The sequence below is a fragment of the Protopterus annectens genome, chromosome 5.part0, assembly GCF_019279795.1.
Source record: "Protopterus annectens isolate FY-2018-M chromosome 5.part0, PAN1.0, whole genome shotgun sequence".
Classification (NCBI taxonomy): domain Eukaryota; kingdom Metazoa; phylum Chordata; order Ceratodontiformes; family Protopteridae; genus Protopterus; species Protopterus annectens.
The window spans coordinates 1,403,126,655-1,403,147,524 of record NC_056735.1 but is presented as its reverse complement, the minus strand read 5'-3'; the positions used below and the strand labels follow the sequence as shown (position 1 = coordinate 1,403,147,524).

Below are 20,870 nucleotides of genomic sequence, written 5' to 3'. Positions count from 1 at the left end.
ATGCATACACTACCGTCTTTCAGTTAGTTTTAAGTAACATTTCATGCTGCTCAATGACTACTTAAAACACAAACCATGCAAATGCCACAGAACAGACTTTCAAAGTGCTTTTTACTGCTGCTTCTTTTTAGAAGGGCTAAACTTCAGTTTTTTTTTGTGAAGCCTGAATTATGCTACTTTGACTCATCTCTCATCCCCCTTCACACCTAACTTTCCTAGCTGTCAAAATGCTAAGGTAATTTGAGCTTTTACCTGCTGTGATTGACAACTCACATCAGGAGACTTGACTCATGTACTGTTTCCTTTATGTTCTAGCCTTTACTTTCTGTTTGGGTAGGGGAAGGACCAGGGAGCTGTGACATCACAGCATGGGTGGGTTTTTAGGATGGTCATGGTGGTGTCAGTTTGAAGAAGGAGTTGGCCAGAAAAGTACCTGTATTCAGTGGCCTTAATGACATCAATGAATTGGAGACTTTTTCAAGGTGGGATAAAATTTTTTTGAAAGTGAAACCACCACATTACAGTAAGGTACTGTTCTAGTAGAGATAAAGTCAATTTAAAATATTTTATATGCTGTGTTGTTGTTTATTTATAGCAGAGTCAATAAATAGGGAGAAAAGGGACAATGAAGTTGAGCATTTAATAATAGAATCTCAATGTTGTCCTTTAAAGAACTGTAATCACTTTGTGCATGCCTTACAGAATGTCCTGCAGCATCCACTGACATGGTATATAATGACTTGGAACAATCATGCCTGTTGAAGGCATTGCTGATTGAGTTGGCAAGCACTGGTGTAGCCTGAGAATTCAGGCATCTGCTAATGGACAGATTTGAGTAATCTGATCACACATCTGGCCTGCAGAGATGGCATACACCATTTCAGAGAGGGTTTCACTGTTCACATTGCCCATGGCTGCATCTGTACCTAGACGTGGACACTCCCATGGCCATGGCCAGCACTCATTAGGCTTTCTTTGTCATGCTGCTCCAGTTAGGCTAATCAGAGTCCAGACGTTCAGCAGCATCAATGACCTTGTAACCCTCATGTGAGCAATATCTACCCTTGCCTATTCCTGGAGTTGTGAATGCAAGCATTCATCTGGAATGCCATATGGGAGACCACCACAGAATATCCTTGACATTCGTCCAATGTGATACACTATTATATGTGATGCTTCTGGTCCTAATACTGTGTGGCACCCAGCCAGTGTTCCGACCATGGATTTTTCACTCTGTACCTGCATAGTGGTGGTTTTCTTTCCTGCTGTGGTGGAAACCCAATATTCTTTTCCACATGCTGCAGCATCACATCAAGGAAATGGTGTATGAGTCTCAAGGCCGATGCTTTATGTCCAGTGGGGTAGGCATTCATGGCGCCCCCCTTGATTCCATGTGAGAGTGGCACATGTCTACTAACTTGCACATGGTGTCTTTGTCTACATAGCAGTGGTCAGCAATATCCTGATCTTGGAAGTAATGTCATCTTACCCACTTGTGGACCCTTCTGTGATGCAGAGGATGATGACAGACTGCAACACAAGCAGTGGCTGCAAAGCCAGCCACTAACATGTGGTTTACAGCTACTGCTGTCATCTTTGTTTAGCAATACTCTTGAACACCATAAAATTCTGATCACCAGAATAGTTTATCCCTGTGGCTCATTGAATCTTGTTGCCAAATTTGATCATATCTTTTACATAGGTGATTGATCTCATTATCATATGGGCAGTCATTTGCATGATATTGTGTGGGCATTAGCATATTATGCATACTTATTTCTCTGGTAGTGTGGTCAAACTGTGTATCTGAGTTCCCCTCCCCTGCTCCTGTATGTTGCCACTCACAGCTATGTTTTGTGGTGCTGTTTGTTTCTGAATATACCAACATTTTCTTTTGCATATATTAGCACAGTCCTCTGAAATTATCAATTTTCCCTGAGACAGACATGAGATTTCAAAATATCCCACAGGAGGTCATTGAAGTACTATCTTTTTAAGTGAGTCTACCTAAATCCATATTGGTTGGCTGGGGGGGGGGGGGCTATTTTTAATTTAATTATGTATTTTAATATTTTTATTGTTTACCATTTTTTTTACTTTGCTTATAAGTTGTACTGATTATTTTCAATTTAGTTGTTATTTTACAGTGCATATGTCTTTACCTATTTTAATACCTTTATAAAATAATTACTGAAGGTATATTTAACTTACAACTCTTCTTTTACCTTACAGTAATTCATGAACCTTAACCTTACAGGGTTTTTCCCATGTGTCCACTGGCAAGGAGCTGTTATAATGTCCCATTGTATGTTTGGGAAAAAATGTTTTTCATTGTATTGACGTTTTGCTTTAACATGTGGTATTTCTTTTTCCTATTTTATCTGGCACAACACTGCCTATAGTAAAGTGTATCAAGCTTGCTTTAAAAACAAATCTTTTTTCAATATATTGTAAATACTCACTTAAGCCTGTTTGTAGTCTGTACCCTTTTCCTCAAAATGTCACAGATTTGACTTGACTTCTTTTTTAAACAAGAAATGTCTATATTAAATTATCATTTATGAAACAGGCAGTCATACCTCTATATAAGTGGAAACAAACCATATTGACATATTTTTAGTTGCAAACATTATACATCATTTATAATCTGTCCAGTCATTGTCAGTCAAACATTACATAGCTCATTCAAATACTGCCTTCTTTCAAACCTCATTCCTCCTCCAAAGTACAATTCTACATGTATTGTTCCCACAATTCTCATTTTTTCTATGTAATTTGCCCCTAACCCTTTCTGAAGATCCCATTTCCAGTTATTTTATCTCTATTACTATATTCACGACTTCTAGTACAGTTGGTTTAGACCTTGATATCCATTTTTCAGTAATTGCTTTTTTTGCCAGCCACCATAATTAGACTCAGCAAGGCCTTACTATGTCACGGCAATTCTGATTCTGTACCATAGCTCAAAAAATCATTTCTGTAGTTGCTCCAATTTGCTCACAAAATATTTTTGATATAGTAGTCTGCAGGGAATTTTTAAAATCTGACAACTTATTACACTCCCAAAAATATATATTCCCAGTTGTCTCTTTCTTCCCCATCACACCTCCAACATTTGCTGTTTACCGGAGGAAAAATTCTTTGGAGTCTACTTGTGGTATAAAAATAACTGTCAACACTTCCAAGCAAAGATTCTAAATCTTCTAGACATTGTTGCATACTTGGGAGTCATACATACATCCCTGCATTGTTTCTTTGTATATTGCTTATCCAATCTCTCTTCGTAATCATTTCTGTCCCCCCTCTGATTGATTCCTATAGTTATCATGCAATATTTTGTATGCTCTACTAATTAGATTTGACTTTACATTAACAAATAATAAAAAAGTGTCATTTGTTGTTGCACTGATGTGTTTTTTTTAAGGATTTTATTATTGTGTATGTTAATAGAAAGTTCCTTGCCTTCACTTGGAGAGGTGCTTGCAGATGAAATATTACTTCTACTTTGAGGTCAGTCAAACAGCCAAGGTTACATAACAATCAACACATTTAACATTTAATTTAAAGTGTGCACAGTTGCTTAGTGCTTTTTACTAGTTATTTTGGAACTAGTAAATGTTCTTCTTTCACTCAGTGCATTTCGTTTACATCAAAAAATGCATTACAATATGTTGTGCATCAAAATGTTAATACATCTTGTTTAATAATATTAATAATATATTTAGTATTAAAAAAAATGTGGATTGCTATGATCTTATATGTTATATTTTAAATATTAAAATGATAAAAATATATAACTCTTAATTCATGCACTAGAAATAACAAAATAATGAGTTGATCTAAAACTTTATTTTTGTTAAAAACATTAATAATAATAAATATTATATAAAATAAAAATAAAATAAAAAAAAACAAAGATGTTAAAATCAAATAACGATAGTTTGTTTCTTTATACTTTATTAATACTAATATACTATTAATACTAATTCATTCCTTCATAATCCTTTTAATCTAATCTAAGCTGCCAAATTAAAAATCTGCTTTCTAAATAAATACCCCAGAGGATCCTCGAGGATCCAAATGACACCAAAAAGTACAAAAACAAGGACATATTGGTGCATGAGAATGTTTAGAATGTTTGAAGAGATTTCTTTTTTTTTCTCTCTCTCATAGATGATGTTTCATAGATTTTTTTAAATTTCTCTAGTTTTTCCCTACATAGAATCCATGACAAAATAGAACAGAGTTAATTGACTGTAGGGTAACTGTAAACATATCTGTTAAATCTGAAAAAATCTCTTCTAAAAAAAATTCGAGTACCTGCATATCCTAGATGCTCGAATCAATTGACCTCATTTGGTAGAATGTATGAATGTTTGCTCCCATTTATATAAGACTATGTTTGCATAAGATGATGCATGGGGAGTTATTTTCAGATTTATATATCCAAAATTCAAAAAGTAATTGATCTGATTTATACTTAGATTAGCTACATTAGATAAAATGTCTGAAAACCAATCTAGTCCTGTGTCATGAGGTATACTTGGGAATAATTCAACTACATCTATTGTTATCATCAGTATAAATTTCAAAGGTCTCTTATTCCTACCTTTGGTTTGCCAATGCCAAACAATATTTTCGGATAGGACACATTTAAATAGTTAAATAAAATATTTATCATTTATCACCCCCTGTGTAAGTGATCATTCAAGATTTTATTTATGTGTGCATATATAATGTTTAGTTTTTTAGATACCTGCTCGTAAGTGTCAGTGTCCCTGTAATATGCTATGCATTGCATTGTCATGGTCGAACAGGTGCATAAGTACCATGACCCTTTTTTTTCTTTTCTTTATAAATCTATAATTTCTTTCAAATGTTTATCAAAATTATGTGAAGAGTCATGATTTTTAAACAGCCAAGGTTACATAACAAGATAAGCAAGGTGATAGTGATAACTCCTTTGCAGATTTTGTAGCACACAGTAAGGAAATCATTGTTTTATTCAATATTATAAAGAAGCGCTTCATACAGTCCATCGAGCCAGTCTGCTACCTTTTTGCTTTTGTGAACATTTCTTGCACTTTTAGTTGAAATGAGCATGTAATTAACATCCAAAGATTCAAAAGGAAACATAAGTTCTAAACAGAAAGTGTTTTAGTTAGAACTGACTTATTTCGAAAGAGGAACTTCATTTGATTCCTGTACATTTAACATAATGAAAACACTATGACATTGCACAAAGGCTGAATGGATTTGTGCCAAAATATGTAACAAGTTAGAGGTAAATGAATACTGTCCTGGTACAGAAGTGGGGATTCCCACTGAAAATGCTTTTTATCTTTTAGTTTTTGACGACTGTACAAGTTGCAAAATTTGTGCATATTTTTAGTATTACCATACACTGGGATTTTTTTCAGATTATATCTTTTTAAATGTACAAATGTTTTTCAACACTGACACCTTCACAGGATGGCTTCAGTTTATACTGCTGATGCTGATAAAATGCAAGTTCCAGTACAAACTTCAGGTATAATTTAAGATGATTTGAGCTTAAGTGGTTAGGGTGGAAAGTCGATTATATAGCAGGTCCTAAGTAAAATAATGCATGGACTTTTCACTTTGCATCTCATTGCTGTAGTGTGAGATTCATATTCCTGCTGTTTATTCTGGTAACCACGATGATCCTGTTTTCTGGTAGAGACAGTGCAGGCACCGTTCTCTTACTGGTTCTGCTGTCACTACAAGACAATGTTTGTGTTAGTAACAGATGGATGTCCACCTTCTTTCTGAAGTTGTGAAATCCACAAATTGCACTCTTGTCTTAGACAAGAGTGCACTCTTGAGGAAGTGTTGCAAGAACAAGATGCAGCAACCAGGGAAATGTATATTATAAAAAAAACAAGGGGCCACTGAAAATACTAAAAATGACAATACAGTGCAAATGTTAAAGTATAAAGAACAGTATAATCAACGATCGTCTGTTTTTGTGTCTTGTAAATGGGGGTGGAGTCTTGGTAAGCTTATGAAAATAATTAAATAGTATTTCGCACTTAGTTAAGGAAATGTATTTTTTTATGCTTTGGAGACTCTGAGACCTTCACTTTCTGTTTAGAGTTTGCAAGTTTTTTTTTCATGGTTAATTTATGTAAATTCTATGCAATGCATATTGAGAAACTGTCCAAACTAATTATAGGGCTTCCAAAACACTAGGGGAGGCAAGATGCTTTGCTTTTAATGATAGTTTCTGACTGATATAACAGAAGCCACTTGTCTGTCTGCAGCTATACACACTTCCCTTTCAAAACTGTTTTCTTGCTTTCTTGTCAGAAAAATTACCTGTCAAAAGCAGCTCAGTTATCAACTAGTATAAAACATCTTGTGTCATCAAAACAGTGAAGTAGCCCTGTTAGGCAAAGCAAGTCAATGGAAGCTCTTTGCTTGTCTTTATTGAGCTTGACTTCTGTCTTACCACAAACACTTTGCTGGGAGCCATTCCCCAGGAATTAGAAGGGCTGCTGAAAGACAGCTTGGCACAACCTGTCCAGCAAGACGCATACATACCACAAGAGTGCATAAAACTTCTGAAAACATCTGATCCTCTTGTCACCAAGGCTGACAAAGTAACTGCATTCCATATATAACTGATCGTCTCTCTTGGCAACCATTTGCCTACCTGTCAATAAATCATATTACTTAGGAGCTCTGCTGCCAGTATCACTTGCCAGCCAAAGTAACAGTAGTTAGTGTCTGTAATACTTGCATTCTTTGAATTAGACTTGCATCTTTTATCATTATACACTAATTCTGCTATACAGATGATACTTGCCATGGTAAATTGGCCCTGCTTGTCTGAAAAGCTGATTGGTACAGACGATTCAGCACTCAATCTGTTGTCAGTGTTGCCACTTCAACAACCCTTTATTTGTACTGCAGTCTTCCTGCTGGCATCCCCCATCTTTACCATGTGCAGTTTAAGATTGGGTGTTTGCCTGTTGAAATGGTAGGCAGCCTTTTCACTGTTGTGGCCATTCATTTTGATAAATAAATTTTTGGGGCCACTTATATTAATCATTTTCTGGAACTGCTTGCATTAATTTATTTTTTGTGGAGTCTTCAGTCTGTGGGCTGATGAAAAAAGTTAAATTGCTAAAATATATATGATACAAAACATATGCATTTTTTATGGTTACTTAACATTAAAAGCAGGAAAGTCCATAATCTGTAGTTATAAAGTGTCACAAATCATTTCAGCAGTGCATCGTCTGCTTTCAGAAAGAATGCTCATTAGGGAGTTTGGCTGTGATACCTAACAGTAAACTGAATCAGAACACTTTGAACGAAAATAAAATAAAATGGCTTAATTCTCCGATTGTGTTTAAACTGTGACACTTGCATACACAGCAAAAACATAGACTTAAAAGATAAAGGTAGGCAGGGGTCTGTACCCCTTATTTTAATTTCAAGACTTGCAAGAGACTGAAAAGTGGCACATTGTCATTCTGCATAAATGTCATCCACAAGCAAAAAATGCTGTGGTGGCATAGAAAGATAAAGCCGTGATTACAGCCCAGCTGACCAGTGTTCCATTATCAGCTTGGGCGACTGGCGGAGTGGCAGGGAGGGATGGACATGCCTGTCCTGGGTGGTAGGATGCTCACTGGTGATGTTTCCTAAAGAGAGTTGTGGTCCACAGAGAGAAGTTACCTTTGGACATAAGTTTGAGTGTGGGGGGGTGGGGAAAAGGAAGTGAGTAGGGCATATAAAAGAACCTCCATGGACAGAAGCATAAATGGACGCATCCCTTAGATGCCCTTAGAATCCATGACTGCCCTCAGCAATACTAGGGTAGCACTAGGGAGAGGGGGAGGAGGATGGCTGGTAGACCTAGCATGGACATGGAGCATTGGGGGACGAGGCTGGTACAATGATGTCCAAGGGGGACCATAAAAATTAAAAAAGTCATCCACAAGCAGGGACATACCAACAACACTGCCACAGTGATCTTATTTGCTAAAAAATATTTTACTTTAGCATTTACAGAAGTACAGTTCAAGTAACCACCATCCCAACATGCTTTCTCAACCGAATGAAAATGTAATATCTACCTGAACATGTGCATTAATTCAGAATATTCTTAAAACTACTCTGCCATAACTTGCACATTTCACAAAACTGCACTTGGCAGCTGTGCCTTCAGCAAGCATCATTTCATTGCGTCTATCCCAAAGGAGACTTGAAGTGCAATATTACCATTTACCAGCTGGTTATAATCCCCCGATCTCAAATCAGAGTTGAAAAATGCTAGTAGATTGAGTTACCAAATTGGGCTATGACACTTGGATGATACAAAGTGATGCATTTGGGGGTTATGGAAAAAATAGAATAAAGTAACATGAACCATACTTAGTTCTTTAATCCCCTTCCCTCCTCAAATCAAGCAAATATCTGTAGATTGAATAGCTAATACCTAAACAGTGCAGTTCTTTCTGTGCTGATATCCTCCAGGATATGGCTTCAGCCTTGGTGTGTTTTAAATATGTATAAATACACCATAGTTATAACTTTGTATCATTTAACTTAGAGGAAAAATACAAAAGTAAGCATAATTAAAGTCTACACGATTTTAAAATCCTCTAACACCATTGTAAAAAAAATTTCAGTTGTTGTTGTCTGTCGACTTTTCCCGGTTAGGAGTTGCCACAGCAGAACCCCGGTCTGCTAATGATTGGCAGTAGATTTTCACGGTGCCGAGTTGCCAGCTCGACGCCCAACCTTCAGCGAAGGCATGCCCATTCACGCATGTCTGTCGGGACGCCACTCGACCCACGGGGAGGACATGCAGATGCCACACAGAAGGCACTCCCCGCACACTAACTGAGAATCGAACGGGAGAACCTCTTGCTGTGAGGCAACAACGCTACCGCTGCACCACCGCGGATATCCTGTAAAATAAATTTCAGTGAGATACTAAAAACAAAGACAAGCATATTTAAATATATGCACTGGGATGAAATGGAATGCTACATAGATCTTCCATTTCAGCTGTGTTGCAGTCATGCCTTCCTTGAGTTAAAGCATGCACTGAGGCCGACATAGGAGTATTACTTTTCAACTCATTATATCCAAGTGGAGTCTCTAGGTGTTTCTGCAGTTACATCCCATTGTCACCTGTTGGTGTCAAATACTGCTTGTTCATATTTGTATTAATAATTCCCAATCTGTGTTGCATACAAAGTATTAAAAGATTTCTTCTTAAAGCTTACACAGTTGCAAACACAGTTGTAGTGTTTTGACCTCTGTTAAGTACAGGTAAAGATATATTAATGGCTGTTATTATAACAGGATAGTGACACAAACAACTACAGTGGAACCAGAGAAACGCCATCCCCGAGTGGGTGCTTGTTCTTTTCTTTCTTTATTTTATTTTTAAACAAAATATCTTTATTAAATTATCAGTTATGACATAGGCAATTATACATTTATATAAATGAAAAGAAAGCACATTGGCACATTTTCAGTTGCAAACATTATACATCAGTTATAATCTTTCCAACCATTGTCAGTCAAACATTACATAGCTCAATCAACTCCTGCCATCTTTTAAACCTCATTCCTCCTCCAAAATGTTATTCTGCATGTATTGTTCCCCCAGTTCCTGTTTTTTTTTAATATATAATTTGCCCCTACCCTTTTCTAAAGATCATTCCCAGTTGTTTTATCTCTGCTACTATATTCACTACTTCTAGTACAGCTGGTTTAGACTTTGATTTCCGTTTTCTAGTAATTGCTGTTTTGGTAACCACCATAATTAGATTCAGCAAGGCCTTACTATGTATGTCAAGGCAATTCTGATTCTTTATCATGGCTCAACAAATAATGTCCTTAATCATACCAATATGCTAACCCAATATTTGAGTACTTTGCAGGGAATTTTTTAAATATGCCATCTCATACCCCCCCCCCCCCCAAAAAAAAAATATATGTTCCCAATAACCTCTTTCTTCCCTATTACACCTCCAACATGTTCTATCTACCAGAGAAAAACATTTTTGGAGTCTATTTGGGGTATAAAATACCTGTGTAAACACTTCCAAGGAAAGATCCTAAATCTTGTAGACTTTGTTTCATATTTGAGTCACACATATATCCCCCATTGTTTATTTGTGATTTGCATATCCAGTCTCCCTTCCTTGTCTTTTCTAACTTCCTTTGATTTGGTTCTTATAGTATCATGCAGTATTTTATATGCTGTAATTATTGTCCCTTTTTTAACAGCAGCTTCTGTTCTAGATTCTACTAAAAACTATACTACTTTCGCTTAGGATCCCCCTTGTTTCTTTCTCTTTGCCTGTACTCTGATATCAATCCTTGGTAGAGAAGCCAGTCTCTAGCCTGCAGTTCAAATAAATTCTTGGCCACTTTCCATCCTATTACCTTTCCCCTCTCTTATCATTTTGGCCAATACTATGGTTACTTTGCCAGTTTTCTTCAGTAAATTCCAGCCACCTCTTGCCTATCCTCTGTATCCCTACTTGCATTCATCTCTATCGGCAAAATCTCCTTTCTCCATCCCCGTGTTGGCTTAGTTCTTAGAATACTTTCTGCTAATTTATGAATATGATAGTCTGTGTAATTATTGATGTAATGTGGTCCTATCTCGCCTACATTCATTACTGACGGACTCGGAGCCGAGAATCGGCTCCGACTCGTCCGCTATAACTAGCACGAAGTCTCTAATTGGCTGGGCTAAGCCTATATCTCAGGATGCATCACTCCCAAACTCCCAGATCTCATTTGCCGCTCGTTGAGTGAAGACGTGGTCTCGAGCTTGGCTGTGGCCAAGTACCTTATTTAAACTATTTACTTAGTTTTCGGAAAAGTCTTTCCAACCAAAAGCTATTTTAATAGCTACATTCTCTATAGTTGGTGTTTTTTTTTTTGTTTAAGTTATAGTTGGCATACTTGTGTTGGTGGGCTAGGCCCATTTAAGTTAGAGGGCCTTAGCCCTGTACGGTGTGTTTTCTTGTCATGTCTCTTTCCTGTGGTGTCTTTTTGTGTGAAGCTTTAAAATGTCAGGCAAAGATCAGAAGGAGCATAGGCCTTCTGGGTTTAAAAAGTGCACCAAATGTTTCTATAAGATGTCTATGACTGATGGCCACGCCATCTGTGTGTACTGTTTGGGCGCTATACACTTGCAAGAGTCCTGCAGTGTGTGTCATTCATTTAGTTCCAGGGTCTTGCAAGAGAGAAAAAACAAGTTGATTCTTAAGGGCCTGGTAAAACCTGCCTTTGAAGAAGCTTTAGCCTCTTCTCCCCCTAGCGGGAAATCTAAAAATAAAAAGAGATCTCTGGCTCCATCCAGTTCATCGGAGCCTTTGGAGAAAAGATCAAAGACTGTTTCACCTTCCTCAGCTCCACTGGTATCAGAGCCGCAGGAGATGTTGTCGGTACTGGAGACGGCTTCCTCGGTTCCACTGCCTTCGGAGCCGAAGGAGGTTTCTGTTGTGTTGGAGCCGACTTCGGCTCCAATTGTCTTGGAACCGATTCGGAACCATTCTCCTAGCTTTGTATTGGATCCTCTAGAGAAGACTTCTCAACCCCCTTCTGTGTCCTCCAAGTCCTCCAGGTTGTCGGATTCGGATTTGGATAGGGTGGTGCAGAGGCTCCTACAGTCACCAGTGTTAACGAAATTATTCTTGGCTCCAGCCCAGTCGGCTCCGGAGCCTGTCCTTGTGTCAGTTCTGATTTTTTCTCCTCCAACCACCTCTGTGTCATCAGAGCCAGAGTGTTCTGAGTCGAGTGAGGTCCTTGGGTCGGCTCCGAAACCCCCTTTGAGTTTTTCGGCTCCGACCTCGGCTCCAACCCTTTCGTTTCCATCTGATGGTTTCGGCACTCTGGTTTCATCGATCGGACCCGAGGGGGATACATCGGGGCTCCAGACTTTGGCTCCGAGTCTCCCTCTTGGTGCTTCGGCCGGGGGAACCCCTGTTCCGATTGTGGTCTCTGAGACAGGTCGCTCCTCGGATTCAGGTGGACCCGCCTTCGAGGCCATGAGGAGAGCACTGGCCAGGTCTTCGGTGACATCACTCAAGTCAACCACTCCTTTCCCGGACACTGTGACTAGAGCCTCTGAGGCCCCCCCTATCAGCAGGCAGCGGGGCTCGAAGGCCTGAGGATACCCCCATGCGTGGTCCCCTGCATTCTGAGGGCCCTTCACTGTCCTTGCCTGAAGAGCCTCCCAGAAAGAAGCTGTGTAAGAGGAAGCACATAGACTCCCCAGATGAGTCTGTCACCTCAGACACCAACCTCGATGATGCAGAGGGGTCCCCAAAGTCATCCTCTGACGATGTCTCATTCTCCGACATCCTGAGGATTTTGAGACAGAGAGGCGACTGGCCCTCCAAAACCCCTTCTGAGGAGGAGTCGGTCTTCCTCAAGGCCTTCGGAGCCCGACCTTCCACCTCCTGGGTGTCTCCCCCCTTCGATGAATTGTTGGACCTTATTTGTCGAAGGGTGTGGGAACACCCTGACTCCGTGGAACCGGTTCCCAGCTGCCCCAACAAGTTTTTGTCTGCACCTCCTGGGAAAGAATTCTTGACAAAAGGAGTTCTTGTAGATGCCATGGTGGTGGCGTCTGCCACTCAGTAAGAAGTTGCACAGGCTTCTGCTTCCATTCATCCTCCTAACAAGGAGTCTAGGAATATGGATCAGTATGGAAAGCATACCCTGTCCTCAGCGACCTTTACTTTGCGGTCGCTGAATTATTTGTGTCATTTTATGAGGCTCCAAAGAGATCTCCTCAAGGAGTTGGGAGATACTCTGTCGGGTAACTTGCCTGAGGCGGTGAACCAAACTGTCAATGCCCAGCTGTCTACCCTGTCTTCTGTTGTTAACTCGTCAATGAGGCTCATATCCTATGCAGCCGAGGGGGCGGGTAGGGCAGCTAGCTCAGGCGTAGCCCTTAGGAGGCAAGCCTGGATGCACCTGTGTCACTTTGCGGAGGCCTTCAAGTCTTCCTTCACGGACGCTCCCTTTGACGGGTCCTCCCTTTTTGGACCCAAAGTGAAAGACACTCTCACCAGATGTGAGCAGGAGGGTAAGACTTTGTCTGCTGTTGGGGCCCGTTTTTCGCTTCCCTCTAGACCTTATCCCAAGGCACAGAGGGGAGGAAAGATGTGGTTCAGGAAGTCTCAGAAGTCTTATCCTGACCATCATGGTGACCCCCCCTCCAGAGGCAGAGGAGGGGGGAATTACTCTGGACGACGTCGCCCTAGGGGTGGGGGAGGCCCCCGCAACTCAGGAGACCGCAAGTCCTTTCGTGGTTCCTCCTACCAACGTCCCTGAGGGACTGCCCGACTGTGCCTCTCCGGAGCCAGTCGGGGGTCGTTTCTCGAAGCATCTTCAAGCCTGGGAAAACATCACTCGGGATCGTTGGGTGCTTCGAATTATTGCTGGAGGTTACACCATTCCCTTTATCTCACCCCCTCCACCACCCAAGAGAGTCCTAGACGTTCCACCCAGTCAAAGGGACCAAGCAGCGTTAGAAGTCTCAAAGCTGCTGGAAAAAGGAGTCATCCAACCAGTCCCCTCAGACCAGGTTGGATCAGGAACTTACTCAAGGTTATTTTTGGTGCCCAAAAGAACAGGGGACTTGAGACCCATCCTGGATCTCAGCCGTTTAAACCACTTCGTCAGGAAGTCCAAGTTCTGAATGGTCACTCTTCAAACCATTTTCCCATTGTTGGGAAAAGGAGTATGGATGTGCTCCATCGATCTCAAGGACGCCTATTATCACATCAAGATAAAGAAGGCCTCCAGGAATCACTTACGCTTCCGGCTGGGAGCAGTCATTTCCAATTCCGAGCCCTGCCATTTGGTCTCACCACAGCCCCCAGGGTGTTTACCAAATGTCTGGCAGTGGTGACTGCTCACCTGAGACGTCTAGGATTCCAGGTGTTTCCTTACCTAGATGACTGGCTTCTCACCGCCCCCACCAGGCATCTACTTATTCGAGCCACGGAGGCCACCATCAACTTGGGTCAACTCCTAGGGATTACTTTCAACTGGCAAAAATCTGTCTTGCTGCCATCACAACGTGTTGCATTTATCGGCGCAGAGCTAGATTTCATAGAAATGAGGGCTTTCCTTCCTACAGAAAATAAAAGTGCTACAGGCTCAAGTTTTGGCCTTATTACCTCTGAAAAAGGTACAAGCCAGACTTGTTCTTCAGTTACTAGGTTCCATGGCGGCCACCATCCTACTAGTACCCCTGGCCAGGCTACATATGCGGACACTCCAGTGGCTTCTTTCAGTCCAGTGGTCCTTTCAAGAGCTCCCTCTGTCTCATCTGATTCTTATAACGGAGCGATGCCGATGGGACCTGCGTTGGTGACTTCATTCACCCAATCTGAACAAAGGGAGATCCCTGAACCCCCCGCCCTCTACTGCCACAGTGACCACGGATGCCTCCCAGACAGGGTGGGGGGGCATTATCTGGGCAGAACGGTCCAAGGCATGTGGCAGGAACATGAGGTACACTTGCATATAAATGTTCTGGAGATGAGAGCGGTGCTACTAGCGTTGCAGGCACTTCACAGCTCTCTTCCCAAGGGGACTATCTCAATTCTTTCCGACAACAAGTCAGTCGTGTGGTACCTGAACAAACAGGGGGGAACCAAGTTCTATCCCCTTTGCAGAGAGGCCATGAGAGTGTGGAATTGGGCGGTGTCTTCCCAACGTTTTCTAGTGGCAACGCACATTCCGGGGAAGTCCAATGTGATAGCAGACAGGCTAAGCAGAGCTATTCTGATGCCTCACGAGTGGTCCCTGAATGATCGAGTTGCTGCTCAGATCTTCTCCAGGTGGGGTCTACCTTACTGCGATCTATTTGCCAGTCCCCTCAATGCCAAGTCCAGCAATTACTTCACTCTGACCCCCCCTCAGGGGGAGTCACCCAGGGACGCTCTAGTCCACGATTGGCCCCCCGGTCTGCTCTACGCCTTCCCTCCGTTTCCTCTGCTGCCAAGAGTGATTCAGAAGGCAACTTCCTTGGGAAGCAAAATGATCTTGATCGCACCACACTGGCCCCGTCAAGTTTGGTTCCCCTTTCTCCGGAGATATACTATGGATGGTCCTTGGATTCTGGACCCAGTTCCAGACCTATTGACTCATCTGTCAGGGCAGTTCCACCCATCCCTGAGAACCCTCAAGCTCACTGCCTGGCTTCTCCACTTCCGTCCTTAGTCAGACAGCTTTCCTTGACACCGGAAGTGGTACATATCCTATCTTCTTCCCACAAGCCATCCACTAAGAAGATATATTCCAGTAAATGGAAAAGATTTGCTATCTGGGCCCAGTCACATAACCTAGATCCCTTCACAGCCCCTGTGATGGCAGTTTTGGATTTTTTAGCTACTCTTTTCAGACAAGGTTCCACTGCCGCCACTATTAAGGTTCAGCTGGCGGCTATTTCTAATTTTCACGTTTCATGTGAGCCTTCCCTCATGGCCCATAAACCGTGTAAAGCCTTCCTAAAAGGAGCCTGGTTACTTCGTCCCCCAGTTTCTCAGCCAGTCTTGCCATGGGATTTAAACTTGGTGCTTAGAGCCATAACTTCTTCTCCCTTTGAGCCTGCAGCCACTTGTGACTTAAAATATTTGTCTTGGAAGACAGCCTTTCTGGTGGCCATTACTTCAGCCAGAAGGGTATCAGAGCTTCAAGCCCTTTCTGTCAAACCTCCTTATTTGATTTTTCATAAGGATAGAGTATCCTTGAGACTCAACCCTTCCTTTCTTCCTAAGGTTTCTTCTACCTTCTGTCTTCACCAATCCATTGAGTTACCGGTGTTTTTCCCAAGCCTTTCAAACAGGGCAGAATTCAAATTTCACCAATTGGATGTACATAGACAACTGAGGTTTTACTTGCACAGGACAAAACAAGAGAGGAAATCAGATCAGTTGTTTGTGTCCTTTTCAGACAATAAGAATGGTAGCCCTGTGACCAAAGGCACTATTGAAAGGTGGATTAAGGACTGTATCTCATTTATTCACACCGGCAGGTAAAGATCTACCTTTCCCAGTTAAGGTGCATTCTACTAGGGCTATGGCTACCTCACTGGCTTTTCATGCAAGGATCTCTTTGGATAAAATCTGTGCAGCAGCCACCTGGACTTCTCCACATACCTTTATTTCTCATTATAAGTTGGACGTGACTTCTAGAGGCCGGGCTTCCTTTGGTTCCATGGTGCTCAGGAGTGTTTTCTCATGAGCCTCCCAGGATTTAGGTGCTAGGGACGCTGTCCCGTCAGTAATGAATGTAGGCGAGATAGGACCACATTACATCATTTAGTTATGTACTCACCATAGCGATAGATGTATGTGGTCCATCTCGCGTACATTCTTACGTACCCACCCACCTTCCCCCTTCCTGGTGGATTTGGAGGAAATCATATTCTTAGACCCTTCTGAGGATATTATTTTTTCTCTCTTCTTGCCGTGTTGTTCGGTGGGGTTATGCATGTGTAATGATGTTTTTTGTGGCAAACAAGATCTGGGGGTTTGGGAGTGGTGCATCTTGGGATATAGGCTTAGCCCAGCCAATTAGAAACTTCGTGCTAGTTACAGCGGCCGAGTCGGAGCCGATTCTCGGCACCGAGCCCGTCAGTAATGAATGTAGGCGAGATGGACCACATACATCTATCGTTATGGTGAGTACATAACTAAATGTTATTCTCCTTAAGGATCTGCATCCAAAATCCCAGTCTCTCTTTATTTCATGAGCCCCCCCAGTTTCATCATCATCCCTTTCCACTTTGAATTATAGCCATTTCAGTGTACAGGACCCTTAACTGTGTAGCTCTGAAGTACCCCTTCAGATCAAGTAATCCCACACCATCTTGTTGTATTGGAAGGATCAGTTTCTTCCACTTGACTCTCACCATAATTCTCGTCCCAGATTGTGCTTGTTCTTTTCTTAGCCCCAACTCCAAATCCTTTTCCATGTGTTAGTACATGATTTTCTAGTAGCAGGCTTTACTGTCCCATTTAATACCTGCTGCATGTCCTCAGAAAAAAGGTGCCCAAAAGTATTAAAATTCTATCATCCGGGAAGTCAGTTGTAGTTATTTGGGGTCATGTTGTATCAAACATCCCTGATCCTATGCAAGTAAATCCAGTCTGCGAGGACGCTTGTGGTAATTGCCCATGGCCATTTCCCAAACAAGGAAAACCACTGCTGCATGTGCCAGAAAGGAGTAACCAAACTGATGTTTGAGAATCTTCAGTTTATCTCTGGATATAACTGGAAAGGGCAGAGAAAGATACAGGAACATTTATGTCAAAGGAAAAGAAAATGCATCTGTCTTCCAGGCCTTCTTGCATGGAGTCCCGGAGCAGAATTTTGCCAGCCAGTTGTTGTGAGTGGAAGGAAATAGATCTGAGGTAGTCCTCACAGCTGGATCAATTTTTGGAAGACCCCTTGATTGTTTCCACTTTTGTGGGTCTGTTCTGGCATTGCTTCGCTTGTTTGTCACACAGGTTTGCTCTGATGGTATATTAACATGCCTGTAGGGTGAGTTTGTGCTGAAAAACTGTAGCCTGGACTACCATGGCTAGTCTGCACAGAGTGTAAGATCTGGTTTCCTCTTGCTTGTTTTACGTATATCGCTGTGGTGTTGTCTATAAACACTGGACAATGTCCTGGGGAATATAGATAATTGACATTATTTACAAGAGCTGCTGTCTCTTATATTTATGTTGTGGTCTGTCTTTGTTCCAAATACCTTGCACTTTTATTCCCATAGACACTATTCCCCAAGCAAAGTCTGAGGTGTCTGTTGTGACTGACTGTGCTGGTGCAGGAAGGGAGAATGGGAGACCTAATTCCTAGAAACTTGGCGTCTCCACCACAAAATCTCCATTTTCACAAATCCCATAACTGGCATCTGAAATGTAAGGAGATATTTAGGCTGGGAACTTAGATTTCGGGTACCATTTGATTTTTCTGTAGTGGAGTCTTGTTAAGGGGTATCATGAGTGTCATAATGCCATGAGATCCAGAATCATGAGGAATTCCATTACTAAGACAGTAGTCTAAGTGAAAAAAACTCAGGAATAGATCTCAGTATAGGTCTGCTTTGAAATCAAGTGTTCAGGAGACACTCCAGGAAAACAGTTATGTGAGAGGGAGACAGGCAAGACTTCTGTAAGCTCTCTAGGAATCCCAGGCTATGTAGGAGATCCCTTACCCAACCAAGAGCTTCCTGACAATTGTAGACTTTGTAAACATAAGCAAGTTATCTAAATATGAAAAATGTGAATACTTTGCACTCGGCAATGCCTGACACTTTGCAAATACCCTTGTAGATGTAGATAGACCAAATGGTAATGCAGCGAACTGATAATATGATCCACACAGAAAATTTTATTTATTTTACATTAGTTAACCAGGAAAGTCCGACTGGACACAGGTCCATTTTCAGTGGAGGCCCGAGGAGATAAGCTCCAAGAAAACACATAGAATACAAGTATATTACAAAAATCTTACATTGCAGAACATGAGAGCATTCATTGCATACGCAGAAAAAAATTTACATAGACAATGTGGCAGAAAACCTTAAGAGACAATCTGAAATTGTGATCTGTAGGAATGTGATGATATTGTATCTTTTAAATTTAAGGTCACCAGAAAACACAAATGGGGAATAAGAGGTAACAAGTTGTGAATAGATAACTATTTTGAACTTGGGTACTATCACAAATGTATTCAGAACTTGGGTACTAACACAAATGTATTCAGAAATGAAGGATCCAGAACTGGTCTCTAAGAATCTTCTTTCTTTGGCACCAGGCTCATCCTAGAATAAAACCCTTCCCCTAACTAAGAAGGAGGGACTGCTTCCATCACCACTTGAGCAAGCATATGCTGCGTGACTAGTGGGGAAAGAAGACTCTGGTCTGGTCTTGTGGGTTAGGAGGCATCCCCACGAAAAAGAGGACGAGACTGCCACCTTCATCTGTAACCTTAATAGTGACAGCTTTGGAGAGTGTGGACATTTTATATGACCAGCCAAACACCGAAATGTTGGAGGAAACACCATCTAAGGCTATGGGAATGAAAGTTAGATAGAGATGATGGAGGTGCAGAGCTGTGGACTTTGGTAGCCCTGATGAGGGTGGTGCCTCCGCAGAGGCTTCATCCCCATCACCATAGTTACTCAGTGTGGGAATATGCTAGATTGGATATTCGCATTACATCTGGTATGGGTATATCACCCATCCACTGACCTTATGTTGCTGCCCTAGTCCACATACACAGCACATCATTAGAAGTTCAGAGGTCAGTAGAGGTAAAAGAACAAATGGGAAGGAAAGCAATTAAGCTCAGTCAGCTGCTACATCTCCCACCCAGAAGCTGATAACCTTAATTCCCTTAATGAATGAAGGTGTTGAGCAATACAATATCGAGTGGAGGTGCTTCATGATGCTTTTTGTAGCCAGAACAGCTTCTGTAAGCTTTTTGCATAGAATGATGCCATGCAACACCTGATCTGCTAAATGTGGTAAGGTTAGACTAGGATGGGCTAGCTAGGCAGGAGGAGGCCTAGGCATATTGGCTGTATCTGTGGCCAACAACAATGTCATCTAAGATGCAGTCAGTCTTATGGCTGTGCATCATCATAATCATCCCACCCTCCTAACCTGGAACATCACATTGTGTGACACTCAGACAGTTGTCATCCACCCCAGCTCTACTGGTGTATCTTGAATTGGTGGACTTCCACTCAGTGAGATGACTCCTTTAGTGAAATTCTTTATGGTAAAACTATCCGCAGGACACCTCTTAGAACACTCTGGAGGACACCCATTAGAATATTCCATGGTACAGAACATAGCACACTTCATGGATAGCCCCCACAACAAGAGAGAGGTGTGACATATTCTGTACCCTTTTATGTCTTGTAGTTTTCATAATGTGTACACTTCCTTGCCATTGCATGATGTGCTTCTTGTCACTTGTATAAATAATGATGGTTGGCTTGTGTGGCACTTTTATTACTTCTGGTGTTGTGTGATGACTGATGTGTTGTATAACATGCACTGCATCATGTAACTTGTACTGGTTGCAGCACGGCAGCAACTTTACTGTATGCATTTTTGTTCTGTTTGTCTTTGCCACTTGTGAGTTGTCATAGAGTATAAGCCTAAATCAGATGTTGCTGCTTTGCCGGTTGTAGCTTGTACTAAAAGGAGCCTGTCCATCTCTGCCATTTCGTTGGTCACTGTTGCAACTATCATCTCCTAGTGAAAGTGGTTGTGGTGCTGGATGTCCTGCCAGGGTATGAATAACCTACTTCCTTAATATCATATTGTGCATTACGGTACATACAGAAAAGATTAACCTTATCAGTTGAGCATGACAGTGCCCTTTCCAAGGCATCTGAAGTAGACCTTGAGTAGTACATACAGTATTCATTAGGGAGAGCCCAAGTACATGTTCAGCAACAGCGTGGATCTGGCCATAGGCACCACTGTAATGATATTCGGCTAAGTTTAGGATATGTTACAGTAATGTTATCAGACATGGCTTAAGAGGAGAGGGGTATCCTGCATCATCTGCAATACACAGTTTTTTTAAGGCTGGTTAGTATGTATCTGTTATACAGATGTATGTGTTGGTAAGCAATATGATTCTTGCACTTATGTATTATAAGCTCCTCTACAAAATTTCCCTTCTGAAAGCAGAGGTTGAAGTTACACTTCATGTGTTATATACTGAAGTCATGGATGCTACCAGCATAATAAACAAACTTGTTCATTATAAAGTCTTCTCCAATGCTGACTTCCTTGAATTTCAAAGAATAGAGGCCC

At 41.5% G+C, this 20,870-nt stretch overlaps 1 protein-coding gene across 1 annotated transcript in view; it reads left to right on the top strand.

Annotated features, from left to right (window-relative positions):
- Window positions 1-20,870, top strand: part of LOC122801697 (prolylcarboxypeptidase) — a 755,483-nt gene that overhangs the window by 214,983 nt on the left and 519,630 nt on the right. The gene's annotated exons all lie outside the window — the stretch shown is intronic.